This window comes from Rhipicephalus microplus, chromosome 1 (genome assembly GCF_043290135.1).
Source record: "Rhipicephalus microplus isolate Deutch F79 chromosome 1, USDA_Rmic, whole genome shotgun sequence".
Lineage (NCBI taxonomy): Eukaryota > Metazoa > Arthropoda > Arachnida > Ixodida > Ixodidae > Rhipicephalus > Rhipicephalus microplus.
Genome location: NC_134700.1, coordinates 163,033,890 through 163,048,083, shown reverse-complemented (window position 1 = coordinate 163,048,083; position 14,194 = coordinate 163,033,890).

Below are 14,194 nucleotides of genomic sequence, written 5' to 3'. Positions count from 1 at the left end.
GAGAACATTGCTTGAAGCGTCAGACTGAATTTGATTAGTGGATTTGACATCATTCAAGTCTAGCTTGAATTAGCGAAATCTGCTTGAGGATGAACACACGCGCTTCATTTCCCTCAAATTAAAAGTTAATTAAGTTCACGTTGATTCTTGATAAGACACAGCCAGCCCGCGGGGAACTAAAGACACTTGAAGAAGCGCTCTTAGGTATGGAATTTATTATTTAGCAGTAAACATAATTATATTGCAATCATACCAGACAAAACCAAACAAGTCGACATAAAAATACCAAACATACAAATGCTCTGCAGGATAACATATTTTGTCGTTCAAGCAAGGCGTTCTCTCCCTCCTGCAGATTAATGCAACATGGCCCCTCCAACCCGATAAGAAAGGCCTGACTTCCCTCAACCATCGTACCTGCGCGTCACCGTAAAACACATTTTATTTGGTATAACTGCGCCACAAGTATTTCTCGTGAATCCACAATTCAGTTGCTAGAAGTTCGTCCCATGTCTCTTTTATGGTGTTGTGTATTTCGCCCCGCCCCCTTTAGTTATCAGCTTCTTTTTATTGTAGGATCTTTGCTAATGTAAATTTTGCAGCAAACACGCATTGCGCATTAGAACTACTCTTAGAAACTTGTGTGTGGCATCAGCATTGATGCCGGTGCGGCGGCTGCATTTCCGATGGAGGCGGAAATGTTGTAGGCCCGTGTGCTCAGATTTCGGTGCACGTTAAAGAACTCCAAGAGGTCGAAATTTCCGGAGCCCTTCACTACGGCGTCTCTCATAATCATATGATGGTTTTGGGACGTTAAACCCCACATATAAATCATAGATGCCGGGCAGCGTGAGCAGCGTACTGAACTCAGGTTTGGCACCCTGCATGCAATTTCACTACTCCGCATTTTCCGGTGGGCCGAATGGTACCCAAGAGTGCTTCGATGCGCACCAGCCTGCTGGTGGGTGGTGGACACGCATACGCATGCTTAAACGTAGCCAAGAAGTATTGCCAAGCAGCCAACTGAAACATTTTGATCGCCAATTTCTCTTAAAAAGTAGCCAATTCGGTGCAAAGCAACCACCAACGCCAACCCTTACGCATGATAGCGTTGAAGTACAGCAGTGATAAACAAGCAAGATGAATTACGCTAAAGCGCGTGTGCGTGTTACGGCACGCGCTGGAGTTTCTATGATCATTCTTGCGTAGCCCGGGTCGCTTTTCTGCTTGGCTGATGAGGCACTCGGAAGTTGTAACGCGCAGCTAATCGTGTTGACATCCGAGCGTTGCTGTTGCCGTAGCAACGGCAACAATGTTTTCGGATATACTGAGGCCTACAACCTATAATGCCAAACGTGACGATCAGAAAGTGAGAGGGGTGGAAGGCTCGCACAATACCGAATTCTCGCGCAAGCCAAGCCTCTGGCCCGTAACAAGCTGTCCACTCTTTCTTAAAGTCAATGCACGGAGTTTGACGAGTAAACGTGGTGGTACACGTCGTACAGCAGGCACTTTTGCCTCATAGTGCATGCCTTGTGTATGAAAGCGTGTTTCGATCATGGTCCAATTTACTCACAAGCACGGTAGAGAGCAAAGCGACTGAGAGCATTCCCGAACAAAAAATAAAGTTGAACGTCGTAAGGATTGGCAGTGGCGCCGGAAGTGCTACATTTCCATTTTGTACTCGTATTAGCACCCCACAAAGCCGTTATAAATCGAGAATAAATAAATAGGCCGACAAAATTGACGACGCCCAACCGCATGAGACAAAAGTCATCTCTTGATATCAAAACTCCGGGTGGGTGGTATAGCGCAAGATAATGTACGCAAAATAAAGGTATCCATGAACTACTAGGAACACAATGGCGAAAGAGCAAGTGTGACTGATAGGTGAACGGAGTCAGAGAAAAGCATTCATTTAAATTCTCTGAGTCTTCGTCGTATTCATGGACATTTCACTATGACAATTGCGGCTCACATTTATCCACCACGAAATTCGGCAGATTCTACGAATCTTGTGAATCGATTTTACGCGAAGCATGTCGATGTAAGGTGACTGTAGTTGTACTTTTTTATGGAGCGAAACGTTAGGAAGTGGCTGTAATGATAAGTACAAATTCATGCAACGATGTACGTTAAGCAGTGCATATGCTTCACATAATCAGTTGATTACAGTTGCATGAATATTTCACAGCAACATAAATCTTACAGTTAACACTTGCAGTTGTTTACAGTCGCATATTGCACAGCAATGTGAATATTAGCAACACCAGAAGCAGCAAGCTGATATGAAGCACTGTTGCTCACGAGGATGGCAGCCCTGGACATTGCTGCATAGCTCAACATCAGCGGATGGCACCTAACTACAATTAATATCAACCTGACGTGACGGCTGTATTTTAGGAGTACATACGTACTGCTTTTGAAATTCAATAGCCCGTACTTCAATCACAATAGACGCGTCACGAACATTCGAATCTATATGAAAAGTAGTAGCGAATCATTGCGTGGCTCTGTGGCAGGATATTTCATTGCCACGCAGAATGCTGGCGTTCATTTCTGCTGGGACGCTGAAATTTATTATTTGCATTCATCGAGTGGAGGCTGCTGATTTCAGCTTTTTTCTTAGCGCTCCCGCGGTTAACATTACACATACATGAGTTCTTGCCATTCCTAGGTAGAAATAAAGTGTCAATAACCTGTGGCACATAACCACCTGTTGGTATGTGCTAGTGTCTGATGGAAAGCGTTTGACGATGTACGCGACGCGATTGTATGGAAGCGGAAATGTAGGCCCGTGTGCTCAGATTTGGGTGCACGTTAAAGAACCCCAGGTGGTCAAAATTTCCGGAGCCCTCTACTACGGCGTCTCTCATAATCATATGGTGGATTTAAGACGTTAAACCCCACATATCAATCAATCAAGCAGCGACGCGATTGTGACATTATTCATGTTATGACCAGCGAGTCATCTTCGTCAAACCATCTTACCCTCTCATACTAATTTCAGTTTACACCAAGATAAGGAAGTGATAGCGAGAGCACCAAGACGTTGGCAATTATATATGAAAACGCCAGGCCTGCGCGGAAGGCGCAGCACAGTCACAGCGAAAGCTAGAAGAGCGGCCTTTCAGAGAGATAGTGAGAGAATAAGGATGAAAGAAAGGCAGGGAGGTTAACCATGGGTGAGCCTGGTAGGCTACCTTGCACTCGGGAGAGAGTAAGGGGAATAAAAGTTGGAGAGAGAGAGGAATGTCACTCATGCCGTCGACAAAGCGGCAGCTTTGTGCTCAACATCACAGACGGTGAGTCACATCCGTGTCTTAATCAAGTGAGCACATTCGTTGCATTAACTTGTATGTGTGGTTCCATGCACCCTAAATCTTGCTGATGGGGAAGCCATGATAGTGCCGCTTGCGTTCTCAAGCAGCAGACTTCTGAAGGCTTCCTTCCTCAGCTGGTCGCATCAACCTTTCGCCTTTCAGAGCATTTTCGAAACACTCATTGAACAACTACTGCAGACACACTTGCTTGATGCCCACTAGGGCATTATTAATAAATTTTTCGGTAGAAGGCTGACATTCACCATGCAATTTTTCGTCATTATTCTGGGAAGCGTCGTATCCGCTAAACATTTGCAAGGAATTTTGTGTCAATTGTTCATGCAGTCGCTGACGACGATGATTTATGGCTGAAATGGGTATGCGCCACAGTTAATGGGGGAACAAGAACAAGTTTTGTAGTTGTTTGGAGCATTGGACGTCCCACTCGTTACGCTATTCGCATTGTGCGACGACTGGTTGTTCTTTTGATGTTTTAAAACGCTGTATAAGTCGTAATAACGCGATTGCTTTTGTGACATCAAGCCTGCTTAGGGCAAGATTGACAACAAGCCACAAGCACCGGTGTTGCTCAGTGGTAGAATACTGGGCTGGCACCCGGGTTCAAGCCTCACTGTGTCATTGGTGCCAGATTTTTTTTAGTTACACGTGATGTGGTTACGGACACCGGCGACGGCGGACAACTGCGTGTGATCCGAGCTGTGATCTCATAACAGCTTTCGCTGTAATATATATATATTATTGCGAGTAGCTTTCTTAATAATATATTCAAAATGCACAGAACTCGGCTAGCAAGATGGCGCCAATCCAGCATCAAGCAAAACTGACTTCGTCCTCTTCTTTCATGTAGCCGCTTTGTGACGGCTGTCATGTATTAATATAAACGAAACTTGCAGCTTCTGCATTTAGCCAATAGTAGTGCAGGCTACCGATGGTCTACCCATTACGTCCCAAGCGCACGCATAATGAGGCGGGAAAGAACGCCTTGGAGAATGTATCATGTGGAAGAAAGCGCATTCATACACTTAACGGAACTAAGACGACAGAGGCAATTTTCTAAAAAGGTTTGCTCTTGCACATCAGCCTAGGATTTTTTCCAACCCGGCAGAGATGCCATCGATGAGGTGAAGTTGACACATTGACAATGATGACTGACACTAATACAGCCTTGCTATTATTATTTCTACATATTTTCCGGTCTGAAATGCAGATTTGCACAATCTCGTTTTGAACATCGCTCTCCACCGAGCTATTTTCTAACTACTGGTGATGCGAAAAACCTTCGCCATCAACGCTCCGTCTCGTCCAGCGTGGTCGCCGCGAAAAAATTGGTCAAGCCATTTGGCTAAAGCAGTTTCATGGCCCCCTGTGCACTACTACCCGAATATTTCGCCAGTATAAGATATATGTTCAAGATGAATTCTTTGACCGAGATGAATTGTTTTGAACTGAGTAGACACAGTGCTGGTAGAGCAAAAAAAAGAGGGAGATATGCTTGTGCACCCGCTTCCAATTAAAACATTCTTTGTTGCCAACAACAATAATATTTACCTTTGCTTCAAATGTTCTATTAGTATGACCCAATGCTCAGGCAAGCGGACAGACTATTTGTGAAAGAACAGTTCAAAAGATCTCTATACTGTTATTATTTTTCAAACATTGTGCTGCCCAGCCGCATTATATCCGGCTGTTAAAAGAACCGTTTATAAATAATGCCTAATTAAAAAAATTGCAAGTTTTTTAAGATACATGGGAACAGAATGTGAGTTCTGGCCCCTAACTATGATCTCGCATAACAGTTAAGCAGCAGCAAACAGGTCAAATAGAGTTTCGAAGTACGAGCGTGCTACATATTGCCGCAAGAGGAACGAGAGACTCTATGCGAACGATTTTTTACTCTTCTACAGCCGCCACTCTCTTCTACGCTCTATTCTTTTGCCGCCAACACGGCTTGGCATTACCCTCTTTCTCCAAAGAATAAATAAGCATCATTTGAATGCCCCTAAAATACTGGAAGGTGTCCAAAAATGTTTGTGTACGTTGAGAAGCACAAGGGCGATATGAAAAGAAACGAGAAAAAAATGCACAATAGTCCTAAAGGTAAGTTCCTCATCACCACGTTCGTGACTTGCAGTGAACGCGAATGAAGCGGATTCAACCTAGAGACGTGAACCACATCCAAGGAGCTTAGCCTACGAGAAAAAATGCAATGTTTATGCTGGCACAACATCGTGGTTAACTTCACCATGGCGATGAACAACTCGGTAGGGTTCGAAGTAATGGTGGGTTTCGACATACAATTTCCATGAGTGCCTACGTCGACGTATGGGAGTAGTCCCTAAAGCGGGACTGGAGACTGGGGAGCTTTACCCCCTTGGGTTCTCCTAACTGGCGATTGGCGCCTAGGCGACTATAGTCACGTCGGTGCCACAGCTGTTCTCAGTCAAGATCGTCGTGACCAAAAGAAAGGGGTCTAAATTACATGCCTCCAAGTAATCTTTGGTGGTGCGTTTCGCAAAATACCTGTATGCGCTACTGAAGTTCATTAGTAAAAGCGTAGCCTGGCCACGTCGGAGTTGAATGAGACTTTTAAGCTCTCTTCTTCTGCCCCCAAGACAGCGTGGCAGTATGAACAGTCGAGGAACATATGCAGGCAAATAATGATGTTCATCAAATGGTCATGTAAAACATAACGTGAACAAAATAAACTTCTGCGTCAGACTGAACTGTAAGTGAATAGGCAGAATGCAACAGTTTCCAGACAGTAAAACAAGCCGCAAATCAAGGAACGTAAAAGGTAGCTCAGCAGTTCAGAAACACCCAAGGAACCTAATTTAGGGAGGACACTAACTCAAATCGAGAGACTGCTGGCGCCATCCCTTCTTTCCTCGCAGAAAACGCAACTAACTCCGTGCGCACGCATGCAAAGGCTGCATGCAAGTATGTACTCCAAAGTAATGGCAGAGCGGACAAGCTTTAATTTATGCATTCTAGCAGCGCCTAAAAAAAGCGTGTAAACACGAAGAAGAAATGCATGACATAAGCCTTTGTTAGGTGCATTTTTATGTGTTCTTTTATGTGCGGCTACTACACGTACATGGCAGAATAAAGATACTGCTCATAAGACAGCCGTAAGCCTTGTTTAGAAGGACTTTACGTGACAAAATGTAAATGAAAGCGCATGAACTGTCAACCCCTCAACCCATGCATATATAGACACATTTTTGAATCACGTGGCTTAAGTATGACTCCATTCAAAGTGTGAGAAACGCAACTGTTTTTCAAGACTGCGAGATGCCTAGAAAACTTGTACACTAAACAACCTGTCATACCTAGCAAACGAGCTCATTGCATTGCCTAATTGCTCTCAAATATTTAAAAAAAGGATTTTGAAGGTCTCACCAAGATCACGTGGCAGCGGTGACCGTTTCACTCTAGGGCATTATAGTTAATGCTTAAATGAAAACATTAGGTGTAATATCTGGGTGCCCATAATATCCACCGCTTCACGTCTTGTCATAGCGGTTAGAATAAGAGCCTAATTCTTCAACGCAAAGTACTAATGCTTAAGGAAACAAAGAATGTACCAAATCTTCCTTGTCCTATCGGAGCGCTAAAATGAAAGTTTTTTTTTTCTTTTTTATGAATCCGTTAGACAGGGTGCGGAGATATAGAAAGCAGCTTCCGTTTCCAATCGGTAATTATCATCATCATTACATTCAGCCACTGCCGGGCAAGGACTTCTCGCATGTTGCGCCAATCAGCCTGGTCTTGTGCTTTCTGCTGCCACGTTATACTTGCAAACCATTCAAATATGTCCACTTAATTTCTTGTTCCTCCTTTCACTCGGTTGCCTTCTCTTGAAATCCAGTCAGTTACCCTCATGACCAACGCTTATACTGCCTACTCACTACTTGCCATGTCCATATCTATTCATTCTTCTTTATTTCAACTATGATGTGCCTAACGCTAGGTTCGTTCCCTAATATTTATTTACAGTAGCTCTAACAAACCACAACTTCGAAAGAATCTTATCTCCGAAGGCAAAATTGAGATATAAAAAAGTTTCGCCACATGGAGTTTCGCGTTGTAGGTTGCCGAGTATCTTATTCGTGTAGTTTTCTACGGCGCAGTGTGATATGTAGCCTTAACCAATCACATGTCTAAAAGAATCTCATCCCCGAAGAGAAAATTCGTCTTGTGAGGCGCCAACTTCATCCTCTCCAACTTCTGCTTCGCTTCCGGAATGCTTGCACTCAGCCCATGCTTTTCTGCTGTGCCGATTGGACATCTCGCATGGAATGCAATAACACGGATGGGCCATTGAAAAGGCAGAGAGTGAGAGAGAGAAATAAATAAAAAATAAAGATAGAATTACAGAAAATGGAATAGAAAGAGACACAGAGAGGTAGAAAAAAGGGAGCAAGATAAAAAACAAATGCAGAAAAAATAAATAGAAAGAAACAACGACAAAATGCAGATAAAAATGATAGAAAGAGAAAGAAAGAGTAAAATAAAGGCAGACAAGAAAGGCCGCCTAGCATAGCCAAGAAGCGAGGAAGGCAGTTCAGGCTGTTTCCTTCCGGCGTAGATGAGAAAGAAAAACAGATCCCCCGCCGCATGATTTCTTTCCTCCGATGTTCTGTTAAACTGAGCGAACGTTTCCTAAAAACTATAACATCCAATGCCGCATATTATGGGCCATCTGATGGATGACCGCGCAACTTTGAAACAGCAGAGAGAAATAAAGATGGCCGAAAGCGACGCGAACATGTGGTTAAAACGGTTAAAACAGATTTATTCCGCTGGTATTCTACCAACGTAATTATGCAATGATATTCGAAAACATAATTTTAATGGAGCCATGAGTGGTGCAAAGGCGCCTACAATAGGTACAAAGCGATCGAGGCAGTGATTACTTTGAAGCATCAAACCTTATAGAAATGATGAGTTGAGCAAATAGCTTCCATGCAAAATGCAGTTTCCAACTGGACTTGGGTCGAATGTATAGAGAAGTAATGCTCTCATAAAACTTGTTTCTTCATGACAGTATAAGGTAATAGTTGTATTAGGCACATTATGTTCATATATTATGGACGCAGATGAAATCACCAACCGTGTGCCACCATAGAGAATATTTTTCATTGCCATAAAATTAACTTAAAAGCCTAAAAATTTCATTTCATGATGCGTTCAACCATAGCTTTCTCGCTCTAAGCTATCATTCAGAAATCAGGTGTATCAACAGCTTTTCATTTTTTTTGGTTAATGATGCAGACCTAGCCTGCTATCAGCAACGATTAACACTATTCTCATGTCAAGAGAATGATGCCAGATGCCTCTTGGGCAGTCGGCATGTGAACTGTCCCGCCACCCTGCACGCTGCCCACGCTGTTATTTCAAAAGGTTCATGTTTAAACTCAATTTCAATAAATTTTCATATAAAATGAAGGAAGCCCCGAACGAAAAATGGCGATTCCCACTTGACAAAAATTCAGGCCTTCTATACAAGGCATACAGAAAAGAGAGATAATACACAAAAGTACATGTAGAATATTTATTATCCCAGGAAGTGCAGAAATCGGCATGTAAAAAATAAATATACCTGCTATGATCGGTACACACATAAAGAAAAAACAAGAAAATACAAATATAGCTTTGAAACATGAAAAAGAAAAAACAGTTCGTGAAATTTGCTCCACATTTTTTAAAGTTGTCCGTCAGTGTAACACCAGTAACACAAGCAGACAAAAAACAGTGACATGAAATGAAGCATTTGATGCCATTATTTATTATTTTGTTGCAACTCACTTCCGTAGATAAGTTTTCTCATTTTTATTGTTTGTTGGGAGAACATATGTAACAATACGCGAAGGATATATCGAACGATTTACTCACTGTACTTGTTTTTTGAAAATGGTACTTGCCGGAGTTCATTCTCACGCGGATCATGCAGGGGTGTTCTGTTTTTAACTAAGCTAGGGCAAGTAATATTTGTTCATTATTCCTTGAACACTATATCTAATAGACAAGGTGCACGAGTAAAGACTCAGCATGGAGGTAAAATGTAACCTGGTGAACAATTCCTTCGTATGAGTATCGTATGGTAGGCCGGCTCTTTGTTGAATAGCCTTTTTTTTCAGGTGTGTGCAGGGGATATATATCGAATGAAGTGGTTATGACGCAGATTAGAAAGCAGCAAATTTTAAGACATAAATATAAATTTTTAATGGTTGTATATGACACTAGAAGTGTCATAAATGAAGTGTCATAAGTATAAATTTTAATGGTTGTATATGACACTAGAAGTGTACGTAGTTTGGCAAAGGCGCCAAGACACGTAGAAAGTTGTTTGGTCATATATGGTAATGGAACATATGGAACTTATTGTAATGGAAGTATACACCCATTGTTTTTATGCAATGTGCATTATCAATAGCTGACTTACCAAGAATGATTGCGTGTGTCATTTCGCGTCGAGAATGTTTTGGTGAGAAAAATACTGCTTATGTTTTAGTGAAAATAAAATCTAAAGAAGTAAGAACACTCCTTGTGCCTAAATTAAACTTTCAAGGCGCTTATTGACAACTGACTGGATAGTTTCGAGCTCTCTGTTAGTAAAAAAAAATTGGCAGGTCCAACGTACAGTGGGAATCGATGATTTGCGAAGCATGAATGAGAAATGTTATTGTGTCACTTTTAAATTAGCACAACGTTACGAGGTGGAGGTAAATGATGCCGTACATGACTTCCGTGTCATTATTATCGTGGTTTGTTCCGTCGTTTACCTTCGTCATCTAGCCACGTCACATGTTACCAAACTTAGTATATGTGGAGCTAGCGAAACGGCCGCGAGCACGCTATGAGCATGGGATGTTGACATTTTCGTACATGACACGCGTGTCAGGATTATCACGTTTGCACCAGTCATATATTTCGTCATCCACGTACGTCGCGTAACACCAAATTTGGTATATGTGAAGCTTGCAAAACGGCCGCGAACGCATCATGAAGGGCCCCATATACTCCTATGTAGCGTTAACGCGCGCGCACGCTGGGTACAGCGATGCTATACGTTAGCAAAACGCGAGCACTCTCTATAGTCTGACGTCAGGTGCGACCAGCGTCCGTCGGCGCGGCCCGACGGAGACCGGCGTGAAACGCGACATGCTGCATTTCCTGATGCCATAGAATAACATTACTCCATGCAAAGGCGTTACCCAGACGACACTGCGTCTCCCTCTTATCGCGACGAAGGGACGCCGGACGCGCTCAAACGCGCATGCGTCAAAGCAACGTAGCGCGGCGCGCGCCTGCGAGTATATGGCAGGACTGGCGCCTGGCGTAGGAGCGCCGGCGTGAGGCGACGAAATGAACCCCGGCGAGCACGCGCACCACGTCATGTGGAAATGTATTGGCTCATTGACTGTGGCATATGGTCGTGTTCTCACGTGACTCACATCTCATATAACTATTATGTTTGCACCAGTCACATACCTTCCTCATCCATTGGCGTCACGGTATACCGAATTTGGCATATGTGAAGCTAGCGAAACAGCTTCGAGCGCATCATGAGTGTGGCTTGTAGTCATGTTGTTACATGATACGCATGTCGTGATTATCATGTTTGTATGTGTCATTTACTTATGTCGTCTGTTCGCGTCCCGTAAAACCGAGTTTGGTACATCTGAAGCTAGCGAAATGGCCGTGAGCGCATAATGAGCGTAGCACGTAGTCATGTTGTTACATGACATGCTTCTCATGTTTATCATCTTTGCATCCGTCACATACCTTCCTCACCCATTCACGTCCCGTAAGACCAAACTTTAAATACGTGAGGCTAGTGAAACGGCTGCCAGCGCATCATGAGCGTTTCATGTAGTCATGTTGTTACATGACACACATCTCATGATTATCATGTTTGCACCGGTCACATACCTTGGTCATCCATTGAGATACTGTAATACCAAATTTGGTATATATGACGCTAGCGAAACGGCCGCGAGCGCATCATGAGCGTGGCATGTAGTCGTGTTGTTAAAGGACACGCATGTCATGATTTTTATGTTAGGGTCTGTCGCTTGTGTTCGCCATGCATTAATGTCTTACCATACCAGTTTTGCAATATGCCATGTGAACGAAACCACCGCAAGAGCTGCAGGATCATGAAATGTAAATCATGATATTCATGACATACACGTTATGATTTTCATGTTATGACTAGTCAAATATGTTCTTCACACAGTTAAGTTACACCCTACCAAGTTTGGTATCGATACCGTTGTCGAAATGGCCAGGAGAGCTAAAAGTCGTAGGCGGCCAGATAGATAGATAGATAGATAGATAGATAGATAGATAGATAGATAGATAGATAGATAGATAGATAGATAGATAGATAGATAGATAGATAGATAGATAGATAGATAGATAGATAGAATGATATATAGATACGCTCAAAGTCGCCGAAGTTCGCTAAGAAATGCTTCGCATATAAAATGCTAAATTATCTGCATAGAGGACGTACTTTTGTTGGGAAGTAATTTTAGCAATATCTATTACGCATAAAAATAACAGGCGTAGCCTTAGAGTACTACGATTGAGGTTATGTTGTGCTCGAAGTTTTTTTAGACGATATGTTATCAACTATCCGCACACATTGCCTGCGGTGCTGCAGGTCATAAGTTGATAGCGAGAGTGGTATAACTCCCATTCCATAACTATCAAGTTTTTCTAGTACTGAGTCATGGTGTAACCAATCGAACGCTTTCGAATATCCAAGTATACACCAATACCAAACTGCTGCTTTTGAAAAACCTGCACAAATATTTCTTTTTGGGTTAATAAAATGAGTTCATTGGACATACCATTGCGGAGTTCATACTGACATGTATTCATAAAGTCAAAGTTGTTTACGAAGTTGTAAATTTTTGCGTGCAAGAACTTTTACAGTCCTTTAGAGAACACTGGGAGTATGGAAATAGGACGACACTTGATGAGGCTGGCTTTGTCTCTGCCTTTGAAAATGACGTTGACTTTCGAACATTGCATTTTTGTGATATTGTGCCCGCAGAAAAAGCTAAGCTATACAGCTAAGAATATACATGTTGCTTAATGGGCAAAAAACTGTTCAGTTAAATCTGCCGTGTACTTTATCGACCTTATTTGTAAGTCGTCAATCCCCTGAGCCAAGCTAGTTTTAAACGAAGTGAAGAGAGTTTGCACGTCAGATGAACTTGTAGGTTTCAGGTAAAGACTACTGTCATTTTTCTAATAGCGTTCGCAGCTTTTGAGTGGTGACAACTGGTATTTATAGTGGTAAATAATTCATTTAACGCTTCAGCCCAATCATCACCATACAAAGGTTGATCATTTAATGTTAACGTGGCGACTTCCTCATCAGAAGTGGAACAAATTAAGGGCTCATTTTTTAGCACAATTGCTAGTTTAGAATTGTGGTGATTGAAAAAATTATGCAAATACGTTTTTTAGCATTACGAAGAAAATAGGTAGTTTGATTTTTTTTTTGTCCGAACGCCTCCCAGCCTTTGGGGTAACATGTACATAAACATTTTCAAACAACTTGTTTTTCTTCCTAATTATTTGAGGGAATGATTCGTATTCCAAGGTTTACGAGATCGCTTCAATTTTTTATTGTAATTAGGGGAAAGCGTTCATGATATATTTTCGCGAATAAAACAATGAATTATTCGTATGCTTCATCTGTTGTTTTGGATTGTACGCTTTATTCCAGTCAACGTTTTTTTTATTTAGCGCGAAAGCGTTGAACTGTACCAGGTGTGATATTTTATATTTTTCAGAATATACATGTTGCTTATATCTTGTGAAAAAGAGGCAGCAAGAACGGGTAGTTGCTCGCTCATCTTGCAAAGTTGCGCCCACCTTTAACTAACATCTTTCAACCACCTACGCGTAATGTCATTTTATTTCAAGCTCTAATTTTTTCTGTAATAGCTTTTACATAAGACATCTCGTGTAATTCACCTAAGCCTCTTATCAAATGTAGTGGCTTAATTGGGAAGTAAATTGTCCCGTGCAGATACAAAAGATTAACCTAACGTATTGAAATCTTAGTTTTACGGTGGTTTGCGAAAAAAAAGGAAGCACAAAAGGGTTAGAACTAAACACAGCGTCCAATAACAACTGCGAATTTGTTGTAATAGACATGTACAATTGTTTACATGAAGACGTGCTCAAGCACCTGTTAGATGAGCAGAAAAAGACTTCACTATTGAGATAGGATCAGCTACCAACTCACTCAGCAGACCGTGCTTCTCAAGTGTATTCCAATTGGAGATCCCGCACTGTTACCACCGTCTCAGTCAGAAACGAGACTCTAACCGACAAGCAGCCACCTAGCATAAGACCGTCCCTTTGACGCCCCGCCAATGTGTCCTTGTGGCTAAGGTACGCAGCCGCTGACCCGCAGGTCACTGGATTGAAACCCGGTTGCAATGACTGCATTTTCGATGGAAGCGAAAATGCTGTAGGCCCGTATGTCGATATTTTCGTGCTACAGAGCCCCAGGGGAGTCGTTAAACAACTCCAGATAGTCGAAATTTGCGGAGGTCCCCACTAAAGCGTCTTTCATAATCATATGGTGGTTTCGGAATGCCAAACAACGCATATCAATCAATCAACAACCTCTTGACAACAGCGCAGCAGAACGCCGCATCAATTTTTCAGTACGACGACTGCTCCTGTTCCGCGCACGGTGACATCCCTGTCCCACCTTCATCATGCTGAAGGTGTCACAACAACGTTCCCGTAGATCAGGGCTTTATCTAGTGCTTTGATTGAATCCAAGTGCTGCTTGCTTGCACAGCAAGTTGATT